General features: G+C 35.5%; 1 protein-coding gene across 1 annotated transcript in view; it reads left to right on the top strand.

Moving 5' to 3' along the window:
- Nucleotides 1–1,992: 1,992 nt before the first annotated feature.
- LOC113234431 (nostrin) overlaps nt 1,993–17,679 on the top strand; it is a 58,452-nt gene continuing 42,765 nt past the window's right edge. The window contains exon 1 of the mRNA XM_026469779.1: nt 1,993–2,162. The gene's annotated coding sequence lies outside the window, so the exon portion shown is untranslated. The remainder of the gene's footprint in view (nt 2,163–17,679) is intronic.

Raw genomic sequence — 17,679 nt, 5'->3', positions numbered from 1 at the left:
AGTCCACTTTTCGTTTATTCTTATTACAAATTACAATTTCGTTAACAACAACGTCGTTTTGAACACTACGCAACACGTTTACGTCCCAACATGCTATGTAGGCTTTTATACAGTTAGGCTTTTATGAATGAAACATTTCTAATAAGTAGTAACAGTATTTCATTAGACAAGCAGGATTTTTGACCTAAATTTATAAAAGAAAATAGTTGCAGTGTTTTAGTTTTTTGGTCACTACTCAGTCAATATTTAAGATTATAAGAATCGGAGAGGATGTGGGTTATTGTGGTAGTGTGGGTGTCTATTTTTCTGTATCCAAAGGAGTAATAAACATTTTTGACGTCTCGAATGTTCCATTAGGGGTGCGATGTATAGTTATTAATACAAAATACAGCATTAACAGAAAAATAAAATATAATTATATCTCTAAACACAAACCTCAATATTCAACTATCTTACGAATGAGCAGGAAAGTCACTGCACTGAAAGTCGCGACATAACTGCCTCTGTGGTCGAACGGTTACCATGCCGGACTGCCACGCAGAAGTCCCAGGTTCGATTCCCGGGACGGGAGAAATATTTGTATGGCCTACACATATTCCTCTCGTGAGTTTGGGAGTAATTTCTGGTTGTCTATGTGTGTGCCCATGGCACCCGCGACACGGTTTCCAGTGCGGGGTGACGTTGAGTGTGTGCGTTATTATTAAAAAAAAAATATGGAAAAGAACTAAGGGAGGCTTATTCCAAGCAGTAGGCGAAGTAAGGAAGTGAAAAATGTTGAAGTCACTCGATGGATTGTCCCACAAAAGTACTTAAATCTTTGAAAGGTCTAGCAGAGAATAATTATTATTTTACTCACATATTGATTATATACTCAAGAACTTCATAGTACTTTGACATCAATAACTTCAGCAAAAACTTCATTAATAATTAGGAATCATTCAAATGAAAGCGCAACGTATCCATGCACTTAGGCATGCGACCCAAAGTACCATAACAAAAATGGTTCAGCGATTTAAGGAAATGTGGGTGAGGGAAAGCGCAACACATTTTCAATTGTACTACAAGGAGCATTATAATTTGTAGCGCACTTTCTCAATGCAAATTAAATATGGTGCCAATTAAATTCCGTTAAATAGAAACTTGAATGAGCTTATAATGAGTGACAACAATACTCACTTATCGGGATTGGATCTATTACTTTTTCAAGATTTCTTTTCAAAAGTGTTGTTTCACTAAAAGTTCTTCCTTCAGGGTGTTTGCAGTGGAACGTGTCGGATGTCCCCGAAGTGGAAGACGTTACTCCCATGTACTGATCTAATGTAATCTTCTTGTACACCTCAGGTAAATATTGATTCTGCTTATAATATTTCGTGTGTGATGAACTCTTCGAATCATCACAGTCGCCTTTTTCTCGCAGTCTGGACTTTTTAGGAACCTCTTTTGGCTTGCTTAAAATCAATGTCGATTCTTTTACAGTTTTGATAGAAGTTGCAATTGTAGTCCATAACCTGTCAGTTCGATCTTTGCTTGATTTACTTATGTTATTCTCTGATACATTATTACTAACCGTTATTTTGTCGTGTGATGTACTTTTCGTTGACTTTTTATCCATCATCTAACAATTTTGTCTAGACACACAAATTATGATCGCAACCTAGAAAATATTACAATTAACAAAACTCTATTATTTTCTTATTATTTATTATTTATTATTATTATTATTATTATTGCCTTTTACTTGAACCTTCAGACTTGAACGAATAAAGCGAAGAAAAGACAGTTTATATAACTTGTTTGTCAAACCTTTTGTCAACATGTGAATTATAAATCCATGCCAGTTAAAAGGAGTTTTTAGTTTTATTAAATACATCTCTTATAGACTCGATCGCGTCGAGTGGCACGAGCGGATACCCAGTGGCGGCTGTGGTGGGCAGTACTAACTCTTGCCAGTTGCACTTCGACTCCGTGAGGCGTTAGTCGTGTGTTGTGGCCTAGTGTGTGCGTTCTCCTTCGCTCCGTACTACTATTCTAAAGTTTTCCTCTCGAGAAAACTGAGTGTAATAAAACATAATATAGTTTACTACTGCCATGGACAAGCTGTGAGAGTAATTTTCGTCTGTGATACAGATTAAACATTGGTAACTTCTACGTCTTAGATTCAGGTGAGTGTTTCGTATTTATTTTCTTTGCGTAGAGAATAGTTTGTTTTGTTGATGCTGTTACGTGATGTGACAAAATAAAGTTTTTGTCAGAGAGAGACAAGGTGGCTAAAGATACAATCACCAAATGATACACTTGGCTTATTTTCTCTTTTCTTATGTTTTACGTGGTTACAAGTAGCATAAGAAAATTGTAGAAAGAAATGTTTTCGTAGGGATCGCTTTAAAAAACAAGTCTAAAACAATAGGCAACTACAATAATTGCCTCCATAAATTACATTAAAGTAAAAGAAACTATATAATAAACAAGCCGACAGGTGTATGAATAGTTGGATTGTCGACATGGTGAAGGTGTGACGTAAAGAACGCTTAGCTCAGTTCATTATTACCATGCCATTGGAACAAAACAACATGAATGACTGTTATCTGCTACTAACTACTCATTTGACTTACATACTATGTGCGACTAACATGTGCACGACCACGTAGTAATGCATTTTCAAATGAAATTTAAATTATTGCAACGATATTCTTGTGATAACGTAAACGAATGCTTCATTTTATGTAACTTAATTTCTAATTCAATTAATATGTTCATTTTAAGGCTAAAACTTTTACATACAAATTACAGCAATTTTAACAATCTTTCATACACACTAAGAATACACAAGTATACTTTAACGTGAGTTTATAATTATTATTATTCTGTATAAGTTAGATTCGGCCAAAGTTGCATTTTAATGCCGAGTATGTACGTACGTACAAGAAATGTATCGCACAGTAAACTAAATTGACGAGACTCATTAAAAGTAATCATCAAAACAATTCACTTAAACACTAATTATTGCCTAGAGGAATCACGCACGAATAAACTCAAGGATTCAGGTTCCCTTGCCAGCATGGGGCTTGCACTTGCATACATTTTTGAAATGCAAATAAAATTGCCAATTTCATTTATCATTTTTACCTATTTTTAACTACACAATATTAGCATGTCGTATGGTTCACAAAACTCTCCATAGACGTGAATCGTATATACACACTCTCCATAATCAATCCTTGGAAAAAAAAATGATGAAATGATGAAATGAATCTAGAACGTCTTGGGACTTTCTGGGACGTTCGGAATTGTTACACTATACAGTAGATTATTGACGTTACAGTTCAACAGGTTTCATATTAGCGTTTTTGCATTGCCGCCCCCTGGCCTATATTTAAACGCTCCGCAATTAAACAACAAGGTGTAATGCCAGCACCTGTACCATGTACAGTTTAATAACTAAAAGCGGATGCTACACATTTAAATAACAATCTATTGAAGGCTACGCAAGAGGAAAATACAAACAAAAAATTTTAAAGAACAGGTCATAATTGCTTGGCTGTAACGACACAATGCCAGGAATTTCTTGTAAATGAAGTAAATTATGTTAGTATTTTTACGGCCGTCATATCAATTGTTCTATAAATATAAGCAAGAGTTTATCAGAGATTGCGTAACGTTTTTAACCGACTTCAAAAAAGGAGGAGGTTCTCAATTCGACTGAATATTTTTTGTATGTATGTTACGCGATAACTCCGGTATTTGCGAACCGATTTTGATGATTCTTCTTTTGTTGGAAAGAAGGTACCTCCATAGTGGTCCCATTTAATTTTGAAGAAAATCATCCACCTCTAAGGGTGGCTGTTCACGCATGAAGATTCATTTTTATAAATAGCGCCTATTATTACTATTAAATTTTTATTGTAAGGATCAATTATTTTAATGGTTGATTGTGCTATTCTCCAATTCACGGCGTTTTTCTCTCTCAATATACTTTGAGTAGTGAGAACCGATTTTTATCCGATATTATCTCCTGTGCAAGTTCCGTATAGTGGCGAACTACGGGATGAATCCGGGTTTGCGCACATTCCGGTAACCGATTTCAATAAAACTTGGCAAATAGATGTAATTCCACGTACTTTTGAGGTCGATTTTGTTAGTACTCTGTACTGAGATTATTACAGTGAATTTTTCAGTCTTTAATCAAACATTGTACTGTTTTGTTTTATGAGAAAATTTGCATGTTCTTAAAGTATCACATCTCGAGCAGTCGAATTTATATGGAGCCTTTAGTCCAAGTTGCTAATGCCCAAAACCCCAGTTCAAATGGGTGTTATCAATATTTTCTTAATAGTGTCATTTACTGGAGTATTTTACTCAAATAATAACGGTAACCACGGGGTTCTATTGGAAGCTAAGAAGCATGTGGTTGGGACGATACTGACCTCCTTCGTAGGCGTCCCACCTTTTCATCTCTCAAGTCTCTGCCTTTTGCACTGTCTGGATCAATTAAAATTTTGTTTTACTTATTACTCACGCGAGTTATCACACAGGCTCTTGTAATTATAGTATTATTATAATATATACAAAATATTTATTCAGAATAACAAGATACATCTTTGGTTTTCATAACCAGACATATGAACAACTATTGCCAAAGTATAAATAGAACATACACACATATCATCACGCCTGTCACCCACCGGAGTAAGCAATAGACCATAGACCTCTCCTGCTACTGCTCCTGATAAAACTCGTTCGCCTCCTCCACTTCCATCAGTCTCTTCATACAAGTTTGTTTGATACTTTTAACCTGACCTTTTTTAAGAACATTCTGATACAGCGTCCATCCACATTCTCTCTATAAAGTGCCATCCATCTACTAATAGAAATTGCACTAAATTCGGAGCAGAAAAATAAATTCCTACCACACTTAAATTCATGTTTATTATTAAAAGTTATTTTGATTTTGTAAACTTTTTAATCGCTTCAGTTTTTCAGTTCCGTGGTTCAATAGTCTGGCTTCGATACCGGCTGAGTCGTTATAAGTTTCTAAAGTTTGTGTGACTGTACCACACTGTACATCACATGTAATTAAGTTATGTTTACTTATTATAAAAGAGAAATACCTCTCACCTTATCACTAAAATGTATCATGTAGGAAAAAGCTCCAAATATTGTTTTTTCTTTTTATAATACAAAGCGATGAGGCGACCGAGTCGCGCGCCTAGTGGCAAGCGAGACACCAGTCCATAACAAGTGCGGTGCTACTCCGAGCTTTAAACCGCAAAATCCCTTGCCATTCAAAACCAGAACGCAGTAATGCTTACATTATGTAAGCTGGGCGGCAGAAATACGTAAGGTGGCAGTACTTCATTGGACGAACTGTTTCACTTCTGTTTTTCTTCCGCTTTTAAATTGTTTATAGTATATACACAAAACTAACACTTTAAAAGCAATTACTTGTAGCTGGAGTCGAAGAAAACAAAGATTATAGGTATGTACGAAATACAACCGACATCTTAAAAACATTGTTTAAATCAGCTAGGCACTCATAATCACACTGTATTTACTGATACACTTTTAAATATACTGTATATTGCTAATGCCGATCATTTCTATGAAAATCTTATGATATTTATCACATATTCGTCAAATTTATACAAGTTCTTATTATTTGTGCTTTTGTTGCTGTTCCACTTCGCACACTGTACGTAGGTGTCAAACACAAATTTCTTTGTATTAATATGAGCAGATTATATATTCTAAAAATATCCATGTTGTTATAAAATTGATGTTGGTAAAGAAGAATAACACCGCTGTTATAAGTAGAACATCAGAAAGAAACATTGCTCTCGATCGTTCACGGTTTCGGCCTGTGGTTGACCGAAATTATCTCCACGCCACAGATATGTTTATCATAGAACTAGACTGCGCCCGTGACGTTGTTCTCGCTAAATACTTTTTGTAAATGAGTACCCTCTTTTACCGATATTCGATTTTTTTATGTTAAAACCGAGATCCATTCAATCCAGCTCCAATCCAGTAAACAACGTTCTTGTGGAACTCGACCAATGTATTAATAATAATAATAACATAATAACGCGCACACATTCATAGCCCCGCATTAGGGAAACCCTGTGTCGCGGGTGCCTTGGACACACACATAGACAACCACAAATTACACCCAAACTCACGAGAGATATAAATATAGGCTATACAAATATTAGTCTCGGCCCGGGAATAGAACCCGGGATCTCTGCGTAGCAGTCCAGTATGGTAACCGTTCGGCCGCGGAGGCAGAAGATTTAAGAATTAAATATTACATTGTTTGGATAAGATGGTACAATTTGAAAATTGTTATTGTACATTAACACACACATGATGTCTCTATCACTATATTTGTGGCCTTTATGTTTCCATAACAAGTTTCATACAATCAATAAAATAGAAATTACTTACAAAATTCTATGTCAATGGGTTTCCGAATAATTAGGCGTCTCTCATAACCTATATATATGTGGAACGTCCAGAAGAAGTTTTTCCACCAAGACTTCGTCTGAGAAAGATTTCCACGCCAACGTGAGATCTTTTATTATCTAAACTGTGAGATAGTGACTTGTCCACGTGATTGACGTGGTACCAAGATTAAAGGATGATAAAGGCGCCGTCACTCTGAGTATACCGATCTGTCATGATAAACATGATCTTAAGATAGGTAAAACTCCTAGAGAAAGAGTTAGTATACCAGTTTTGCAGTGGACAGTAATGGTGTGTAAATTGCTTAATTAGTGCAAAATGCTTAAAAGGTAACTACTATTTTCTTTATAAAACCTTCAATTACTTTCAAAAGTTGTATTAAGAAGGCATAATGACATTTTGAAGAGCAAATTTTGTCAGCAGCCATTTTTAAGGATAAAATGCTTTTTATGGCAGCCATAAAAAAGGGTAAAAAAAACTCCACACTCGACCTCAGCTTCCGTCTTCGGGCTTCTAATAGACTCTCCTTAGTAATTTCTTATTTATCGCCCTTAATACGCAATGTACTATTAATGTCGTGTACGTCATTAGAGACGACATTGGTGGCTCAAAGGTTAGCAATAACAGCGCTAGATGTGGAGGTCCCGGGTTTGATTCCCGGAGTTAAATTATTTACTCTGGTGCTCTCAGATACAGATGATTTTCTGCTTTGAGACTAGATAAATTGTGTGATTGTCTGGGACATTATTATTACTATACAATCTACTAAGAAGCTGCTTTATGATGATATAGTTTCATAACAATAAATAATAGTATATCAAGACAACAGAGTTTATGATAAACACTTCTAACTGTTACGTAATAATTTTATACATGGCCTTATGCATATAATAATAATAATAAGAATGAACAATGAACCAATGAACAAAATATGACGAATGCGTCATGGGGGAGTGAAATAGAGTATACGTTCTTACAATTTTTTGGTTCGTAGTAGGCTAGTGGTTCCACCTACCTTCTCTTAAGCAGAGGGCGTCGACTTACAGGCTTGCACCTCTTGAGTTTCTCGGAATTGATGTGCAAAATTTAATTTGAAATTGAAAATGAGCTTTTCAGTGAATAAAAACAACGTGATGAAACCTACACGACGAAGCAGGCTCACAACCCTTACAAACCGTGTGAAAAAATTTGAACGCCCACACCCCAAAAAATAACATATTTTTTTGTTTTAACTTAACACAAAAATCACCAGGAATAAAATTTTATATAATTATGTAATGTAGTTTATACAGATAATTCAGGTTTTTTAAAATACGGTAGCACGCCCTGGACCGCATTAACGCCACCTAATTGCCCCTACTAAGACACTACAGCCCCCATTGGGGGGACCGCTTTAGGAAACTATGGCCTAAACCGTCGCCTGAGAAGAGAGCCGTGCCCAGCAGTGGGACGTATAAAAGGCTTGACGATCAACTTGGTTCATGAGCGTTTCATGAGTACCCGAAACATTTTATGAAAATTCTATAAAAACCAGCAGTTCATTCCTCTATACATGTTTTAGTAGAATAAGTATGAAGAATTTGTATGGAACACTGAATTTTTTGCGATTGTAAGTGCTGGGGTTTAACAAAAACAAGAAAACCCTGTATTTAGGTATACATCGTTTTTTATTTCACGGACAACTTTAGAGAGAACGCTATTGTAAGAAATTAATATTCTTACACTAGTGTTACAGTACATTTATGAAAATGTATTTTTTGTAATTAGTACCTTTTTTAAGGAAAATTGAACATTAATAGCCCGTCAGACCATGCAATACCAATATGAGGCATAAAAATAAGCTGTCTGTTCTTAACAGTCGTCTTCACAAAGTCACAAGAGGCGATGTACAGGTACGCTTCTATAATAAGATTTCGGTAGATATTCAAAATTTGCCATTTACGAGGTTTGAAGCTATTGTGAAACAAAAACCTTTGCATTAAATTTTATTTTACTTTGCATTAGGTATTATATTGTAATAGCTTCTGCGTAACTGGATGACATCAATACACGGTAGTGACCCACAGCTTTTGCAGGTGGTCTCGATCTTTTGATATTTTAAATAAATACAAAATACAAATGTATACAAGTGTTTATTTACAAAGAGCAACCCAGAAAGAGTAAGAGTATATTACTTATTCTTCTCAGGGCACTGTGATTCCCCCATAGGCCATAAATCAAAAAAAATCATTGGCTTATCCCGGTTAGATCAACTCACTAAGTTAGTAACTAGTTAACAAGCTTCCAAAAACTATAAATATCAATGTAATTAGGTCACGTTATCATTCACTTTTGTGCATCGGAAGTGAGCGCATCGCGAGACTAATTATCACCACGTGTGAGTCATCGAAACTTAATCACTTTGTTTTTGAGTGTCACTATTCCAAATCAAGTGTTTACGTGTTGTGAAAGCATGGAGATCCAAGAGCATGGTATGTACTTTTATTATCAATTTTTTTTAATTTTTTTTATGCATATTTTTTTTTATATAATTTTTTTATTGAAGGCAGTTTTTTGGTGAAAATTTTTGGCATAACTTAATTTCCTTTAGACCTACAACTTTTGGCTGCGCTGAGCTGCACCTGAGGTATATGGTTTTTGAATAAGGAGTATGTCCTTATTAAGAGCTATAAGTTTCATTTGCATCTTGCTGCCTCTTCTTGGCTTAAAGGGGTGTCAAAGTATGCATGTCCATAGTATTGAATTTTTAATTTTTTTTTAAGTTCAGCTTTCATATTGTTTTAGGTACATTTTTCAAATGTTCTGTATCGAGGATGACAATTTTTGATATTTGGCACTCTAAAGTGGGTAATCCAAATGAAAAAATGCAACACGTCCTGAGCACTTTGACCGAAACATCATCCCTTTCTGACGACATCGAAAATATTGATTTAGAGACTTTAAGCCTTAAAATTAAGAATATTTGTAAACGAATTTCCCACTACTGGGCAAAGTCGAATAGTACTAGATCTAAATTCTTAGAAAAATATTCAGATTGGCTGCATGTCGTTGAAAATATTGATGTACAGCGAACTGAGTTACGTGTATCTCAGAGCTTTGACGAAGTTAAACCATCAACTTCTTCATCGCATGGCCGTCCGAGAATTAACTTTGACGACACCAGTAAACGTACAAAAAGGAGAAGATTGGCTAGTTTGTCTAACCAAGACCCTTCTCTTGTACAGTCATTGCTCAATGCGTCCGATAGCTTGTCTTGTCCTGAAATCGATTCTAGCGAAGTTTTATCGCTCATTGTTGAAGCTCAGTTAACTCGACATCAATATATATTAGTAAAGAAATTTATAGACAATAAGTTTTCAAAAACCATTTTCCCATCTTACCAAAGTGTCGTGGAATCTAAAAAACACTGTTATCCTTCAGATATTACTGTTACAGAATCATCCGCCGAAGTCGAACTTCAAAGTTTATTAGATCATACTGCCAATCGGATTCTCAAGTCTCAAAAAGATGTTTTGGATAGTGTACCTAATGAGTCTCTAGATAAGATATCTTTGATAGGGAAATGGGGTTTCGATGGCAGTACAGGGCATTCAGAATATAAACAGTGTTTTTCTGACTCCACTCTTGAAGACAGTAGCCTGTTTGTTACTTCGTATGTGCCACTTCAGCTTGTTTTGACAACAGATAACAAAGAAAATTCAGTAGTTTTGTGGAAAAATCCTCGTCCTTCATCAACTCGATACTGTCGTCCTATACGCCTCCGATATTTGAAGGAATCGACTGCAGTGTCAGTTGAGGAAGAAGCTCATTTTAAAGATAAAATAAGGAACTTGCAGCCTACTGTTTTCAAGGAAGAAGATCGCGAATATCGCATTACTCATTGTTTGCAACTTACTATGGTAGATGGTAAAGTGTGTAATGCACTTAGTGGTGTTTCTTCATCAAAATGTTTTATTTGTAACGCCTTGCCCAGTGAAATGAACAAAATTGACGAATGTTTAAATAAGGAAGTCGATGAGAGTAAATATGAATTTGGTTTATCACCTCTTCACGCGTTAATACGTTTTTTTGAATATTTTGTTCATGTCGCGTACAAGTTAGATGTTAGGAAATGGCAAGCTAGGTCCGCTAATGACAAAATGCTTGTTGCTGCAAAAAAATCATATGTTCAGACTCAATTTAGAGAAAGATTAGGGCTTATAGTGGATAAGCCTAAAAGTGGCGGAAGCGGAACATCAAACGATGGTAATACAGCCAGGCGGTTTTTCTCGAATTCAGAAATTTCCGCTGAAATTACTGGGATCAAGAAGGATCTCCTAGATCGTTGCTGGATCATCCTTCAATGTTTAAATTCGGGATATAATATTAATAAGACGAACTTCGAAGAGTTCGCTTTAGAGACGGCTCGGCAGTTAGTTGCCGAGTATCCGTGGTATAACATGCCTGCTTCCGTTCACAAAGTTCTAATTCATGGTGCTAATGTTATAGATTACGGTTTGTTGTCAATCGGAGAGTTGTCTGAAGAAGCAGCTGAAGCGACTAACAAATACATCAAGTCTTTTAGAAAAAATCATACGCGTAAAATGAGTCGCATTGTGACCAACACAGATTTAGTAAATAGGCTGCTTCTTCATTCAGATCCCTTCATAACAGGTCTACGAAAGTTACCTGTTAAAAAAAAAGGTGTACTGTCAAAAGCTGTATTAGACTTGTTATGTATTTAAAGTTAATATTGTTGAGATTTAATGTATTTTGGTATAATTTGTGTTTTGTTTGTATTTTGTAAAATGAACTTTTTTATGTATTTTTATTGTTTTAATTTATTCATTTGTGGTTATTGTTAATACAAATAATCATTATTTACACAGTTTTACCATTAAAAGTCGCAGTATAAAATGTTTTAGATACATCGTCTAAAAACAAAATTACTGCGAGACATTTTTACACCTAAATATTGTCAAATATTTTTTAAAATGTATAATTTTATTAATTTACGTTTACCTAATCATATTTTAACGTAATAAAATAAAAAAATAATAATAATTTCGGAGTTACGTATTTATGACCGCCTTAGTATGGAGCGTGAATCACCGTGCAGGGGAAACTTATGAAAACAAAGCGTACTGGAGTTTAATCAGGGTCGATTTCAAGATTGAATTGAGAAGTGTAATTTACTTACCTATGAAATATAAAATTATTTTACTTTGAGTTTGAATTCAAGAATCCGCTTTGTAATAAATACTCCTTTACTATTATTTCATGTATTGTATGAATTGACTTATTCGGTGAGTACAGCCAGTAAAAAGAGGTAGTCTTCTTTCAGATACCGTATTCATTAAATCGGATGACAAAGCACGCTTATATTAATAATAAATATAGAGTATTTTCGTACGGGAGAACACATGTGCAGCTACGTGAGACCGCAGTAGGTTACTTATATGTAACCTACAATTCAAATTATGCTCTATAATTAAGGGGATAAAAGTAAATCTCTGAACCTTTCCGTTTACAATACGATTGAAATACTGACACATTAAAGAGACTCTAGGCGCTACATTGACATCATCATCAATACATTACACTTCCCAGTGCTGGCATTAGATATTTTCTCTCATCATCAGCGAGAGCTATTGCAACCAAACATTCACAAATGTACGAAATATCTGTGTAACGGACGCTTTATGTGTGTAGGTCCTGTCTTACAGTTGTTAAAACAAGGAGAACTTTCCTTAAAATCATAAAGGAAGACTTTTGGCCGAAGGGTGACGTATCGACGATTCTGCGGCCGGTTACTTGACACCAGATTGCGCCGCACGTCGCCGACAAGAGCAATTCGTGTAGATTTGTTAGAAATAGTTTTATTATATTATATGTATTATTAAGGTATATATATTATTTGGGCCATGTGACCTGAACTAAATAAAAAAATAAAATCATTTATGCAAAATTGTTAAATAATTAAAGAAGAAAGTTTAAGCGGGCTCAAAAGTTCCGGACGTGTCCTTTGTGTAGTAAACACTACAGTCCAGAAGTAACATAATGTTAGACAAACCACGTATGTAGAAACGGAAAACAGAAATAGCTTCATCAAGTGTAAATCAACTTAAATGAATCATACAGTGTCAAGGTGATTCACATTAATGTATCTATAGGTAGGTGCCTCGTTATTACAGTAGATATAGCATATATTGGTCCCATCATCAGCCCACAATCCGTAATAAGAACTTGTTACGAAACTCGGAGGTATGTAAGGCCGAAACGTAGGCTGTGAATAGAAATAATGAATGCTTCGCGATTATTTAATCTAATCACTGCTACTATGCAAATATCTCGACTGCGTATAAATTCCATGACTATAATTTTTTCGGCTATAAAATTATGTGACTCTACGCCTTATAAACAATTTCACTTTGATCAAAACGTAATATGATTAGCTATTACTAGCCGAGTAATTTGTTCGATTCTCTGAAATAATTCGAAAACATTTTTACAAGATAGAAAATTTTTAGACTCTTTTCTTTTTTCATTTTGAGTAAATTATTTAAGATACAATATTCAACAAATAATTATGACAGTTTGAATAACTCTACCTTTGTTAACCTGTACTCATAAGTGGATCTGTGTTGTGTGAACCCGTGTAAGTAAGTCCCATGCTTCGCACAGTATTTCTTTAATGAGAATGTATGTATATTAAAAAAAGTGCGATTGTATCAAAATGCCTAACGCAACAATATGGCTGCGTGGACGCTTCAGACAACTACGATGACGTCCACAACGGTATGCCATTATACAGAATCTATCTGAAAATCAATGAAATAATAATTAGTTTATTGTTCAATGCAGGCATTGCTACATCATCATCATCAACTTACGTATAAATTATACGTCCCACTGCTGCGAACGGGTCTCTTCTCAGGCGAGGGTGAACCTTTTTCTATGTGTAGGTGTCATCACGACCTTTTCCTTTATCAAAAAGCTCAAGGTAAATTTCATATTAAGTTTCGCACATACATTCAGAAAAAGAAGTGCGTATCCGGTTTCGAACTCACAGCCTCTGCTTGAGAGGCGAGAGGATAAACCATTATGCTACCACGGCTATTACATTCATACATAATCTGGTATTAATACTAATAAGAAACAACAAATGCTAGTGTAAAATGCACTGCCCGTTGACGCCACAGCAGTCGTTGGTAACGGACGCAACTTAGAGTCAGCACTTCGACCATGAGCAAAAACCTTATCTTATTGCAACTGATTTCATATTTCAAATAACAGAGTACCTTTAACCTAGTAACCACACTTGTATTGATTTTATTTCTGCCTTCCTTGTCATAAATAACGCATTTGCTATTTGCTAACCAGCCAATCAGTAGCAGTAGAACTCTTCGTGAAAGAGTTAGTTCAGAGAAGTGCTGCCACTGCCACTTCCACCACCAGAAATAGCTATTTCTGCCACCAAGCAGTAATGTAAGCGTTACTGCGTTCCGGTTTTAAAGAATAAGGGTGCTGGTCCCATATGCATTACAGGCATATGGGACTTGTTAATTTATGTCTCAGGGTGACGGGCGCTTTGCCATGACCCCTCAGATCATTGCTATTTAAAGCTTTGAGCGACACTACAACTGTTATGGACAGGCGCGTCGCTTACCACCATGCGCACAACTTGTCCGCCCCATCGCTTCATATCATAAAAATAAAAGTAATTTAAATTTATAATTTAAATCAGTAGCGTAGTGGGACAATGATTGCTTCTCCATTCAGAGGTCGACAATTCGTATCTTTGTGGGGGCATGTGCAATTATATTTGCAAATATTCAGCTTACCATCAGGCACACGACTTGTTCGTCACGTCTCTGGTATTATAAAAAAAACTGTCGTGATATTGACAGGATGATTTTCCTTAACAATGAAACGGAAACTAAGTAAGATGTAAAAAAACCGCTTATAGGGGTTATAGATTTAAAACAATACAAAAAACCACTTATAGGAGTTCTGGATTAAAAAATAAAATAAAAAAACCGCTATAGGGGTTATATATTTAGTGTCGCTGGTTCCAGGTGTTAATAAGTCAATTTCGCTAAAAATGTCGATTACGTCGAGGGCGGAATTGTGATCAAATGATCTTCTATTGAAACCTGTTCGTCGTTCTACATTCGTAAGAATTTATTTCCTTACAATCGAGCGCAACGACAAGGTTAGCGACAAGATTATTCAATAGCGGAAATCGAATTCAATTATTTAAGTATTGTTAAAATAAAAATAATAATTATGAAACTAATTTGCTATCTCTAGAAATGTTTCAAGTTATACAACTTGACATATTATAGGCTTATTCATTACTTAAAATCTTATTCTTCTTCATTCATTATAAAAAGTACACGCCCAAATTTAATAGTACTTTCTTCAAAACTTCGTAACCCCTAAAGTGCCCTAACCCAAAAGTAATTTGATGGATTCAAACAATATGAATGTATTTTATTTTTGTAATATAGGCAAGGTACGATTAAAGCTTAAATACTAGAAAGTAAAACTAGGATTAAATTATATGAATAAAATTGAGTCCCCGCGGCAAGGTGCCCAAGATGCTGGCAGCGTTCCCCCTTTGTACCTTTTTGTTTGTTGTTAGCAAGTTAGCCCTCTTGCTGTGTGCTGGAGATGGAATGGGACAAGTGTGTCGGCACACGTGGCGTCCCACACCTGTGCCCGGCGCTTCAAACAATATTATTAACCACATCTATCTCTATTGGTCAGCTCTATTGGTAACCTAAAATATAATACTTACTTGGTACTTGGTGTAACGGGCTGGTGTCCGCAACTCGACGACAAGGCGCCTATTTTGCGTGTGGAAAATATAATAATTAAAATAATTTTAACTGAAGATCTTCCTAATTAGTAAAAAAAACCTCTGTTCACAAATTCCTATAAAGGACACCGCCTATGAACAAAAAGGAGAAGAAGATGTACTCATATATTGTCATCGTAGACGTAACTTTGAAGTTTCTTTCCGATAGGCGTCCAAACTATTTCGGTTCCTTTGAGCGTATGACATCCGGTGTAAATAAAAGACGTAATGACAGATGCAGGTCATGTCGCACCATGTCGCCCATATCTAATAAGTATAAGAGCAAAACAGATGTGCTAACACAAGGCTTGTTAAAAAGTACACTTGTGTTTAAATGCTGTCACCATCTTGAAAACATGTACATACAATACAGGTTATTTGATCACTCTCAATTTTGAGATATTTTTTTATGTATCTATTTTTATTTGATTTATAACAATGCCACTAAATTATTTCATTTTTGTCAAAGATCGTTCTCGAAATAGTTATATTTCAAGATTATATGTTTAAGTATTTGCCTATACTTTAAAACAATAAGTTTAAAAAATAACATATACATTACACACCAACGATATCTACATACTAACTTTTACACACATATATATTACAAATATATAATATTATAAGCATTCAAAAGTAGTATTATAGAACCTTTCCAATGCACATATCTGAGGACCTTTAAAAAATGATGCCACGAATGTCACCAAAAATTTGTCCAGTGATAATATTTACATGGCATCACATGGGCATTACTTTACACTTACGTAAAAAAAGGCATGGCATTAAATGAAGGAAGGTATACTGCCTACACTACATGTGCTTATTATAGAGGAAAAGAAATCTCGTTCTGCTTTAAATGTTGAGGATATTGTTGGTTTAAGCTTACGAGAAGCATCAACGTGGCTATCTAAAATCTCTTTAGTGAAGAATTTTGCATTCGAGGACCCTGAGTTTTTGTCACAAATAACACAAACCACTGGCGCAGGCTAAGATTGATACGAGTATATGAGCATTTTGCGGTACTCAACTGGTCTACTGGCAGAGCTCATGCTAGCAATGCTTGCGCGGACATAACGCACAAAACGCACACACTCAACATAGCCTCTAGGGAAACCCTGTGTCTCGGGTGCCATGGACACACACAAAGACAACCACAAATTACACCCAAACTCACGAGAGAAATAATTGTAGGCCATACAACTATTTCTCCCGGCCTGGGAATCGAACCTGGGACATCTGCGTGGCAGTCCGGCATGGTATCCGTTCGGCTACGGAGGCAATTAATGAGTAATAAAAAATAAATGAGAGGAGACACAGTGTCCACAGTCTACCTAGTTTCCATGGACCAATATGGACAAACCATTTTGCCGTCGTTACATCAGATGACGGTGGGCTGCCGTCTATTTTGCCATTGGTAAAACCCTGTATGTTGTTATTGAATGCTGCGTATCTGGATATATTCAATCAGCACTTTGTATGCAAACAAGACCCGTGCAAATAGAATTAAACAATTTTTAATGAATAGGAAAATAATCGAAAAACCTCTGAAATATATTGATATATCAATAATGATTGAGATTGTTGTGGCAACAGCACTGAGTGGGTGAGAAATTGGTGGCATTAGACAATGAGGGAAGCACAGACGCTTCGATCGGGTGGTTGATTTATCCGTTCTGTTTTATTAGGCGGACGGACGTAACAAATATGTAGGTAACATTGTCAATCAAAAGAATGAACGGAAATCAATCTGCAGTGAGAACATTTCTCTCGGCCTATTTATCTATGCACCATTCCGTGGTCAAATCCCATAGCGCTTGATAAATAGACCGTGGTAAGATGCTCTGGGTTTAGTTACGTCTGCATCATTAAGTCTGATACGAAGTACTTGAGGCAGAATTAGAAATCATTCTTGCCCAGTCTCGATGCTTGCTGTAACTATATCACACTGTAACCTCAGAATGAAATGTGAATTATATTTTATTATCAATCCTTACAGTTTTTAATAACGTGGCCGTTCTCGTTTCAATTTTTGTTCGAACAATTAGGAAATTTTAAGAGGATGAACCTATAACAATTTTGTACCCCTTCCACTATATTATTTATATACTTCCATTATAGTATTTGGGTAATTTTCCGGTTACTTTTCTCTATCTGATTTCGGAGGCAATTTCTGTTACTTAAGTATTCAAGTATATTATCTGTCTCGAATACACGTACTCGAATGTTAAATAATACTTCGTGATAAAATTCTAGGTTTTTTTAATAATAAAAATTTCTACCGAAATAGGTAGAGAAAAATAACATGAAAATTTACCCATTTACATAATAAGATGTCACATAATAAAGTAAGAGTAAAGTTTTTCATTTTTTTTAAGTTT

Source organism: Hyposmocoma kahamanoa, unplaced genomic scaffold, assembly GCF_003589595.1.
Source record: "Hyposmocoma kahamanoa isolate Upper Pololo Valley unplaced genomic scaffold, ASM358959v1 100021, whole genome shotgun sequence".
Taxonomy (NCBI): domain Eukaryota; kingdom Metazoa; phylum Arthropoda; class Insecta; order Lepidoptera; family Cosmopterigidae; genus Hyposmocoma; species Hyposmocoma kahamanoa.
This window is presented reverse-complemented; position numbering and strand designations above follow the sequence as displayed.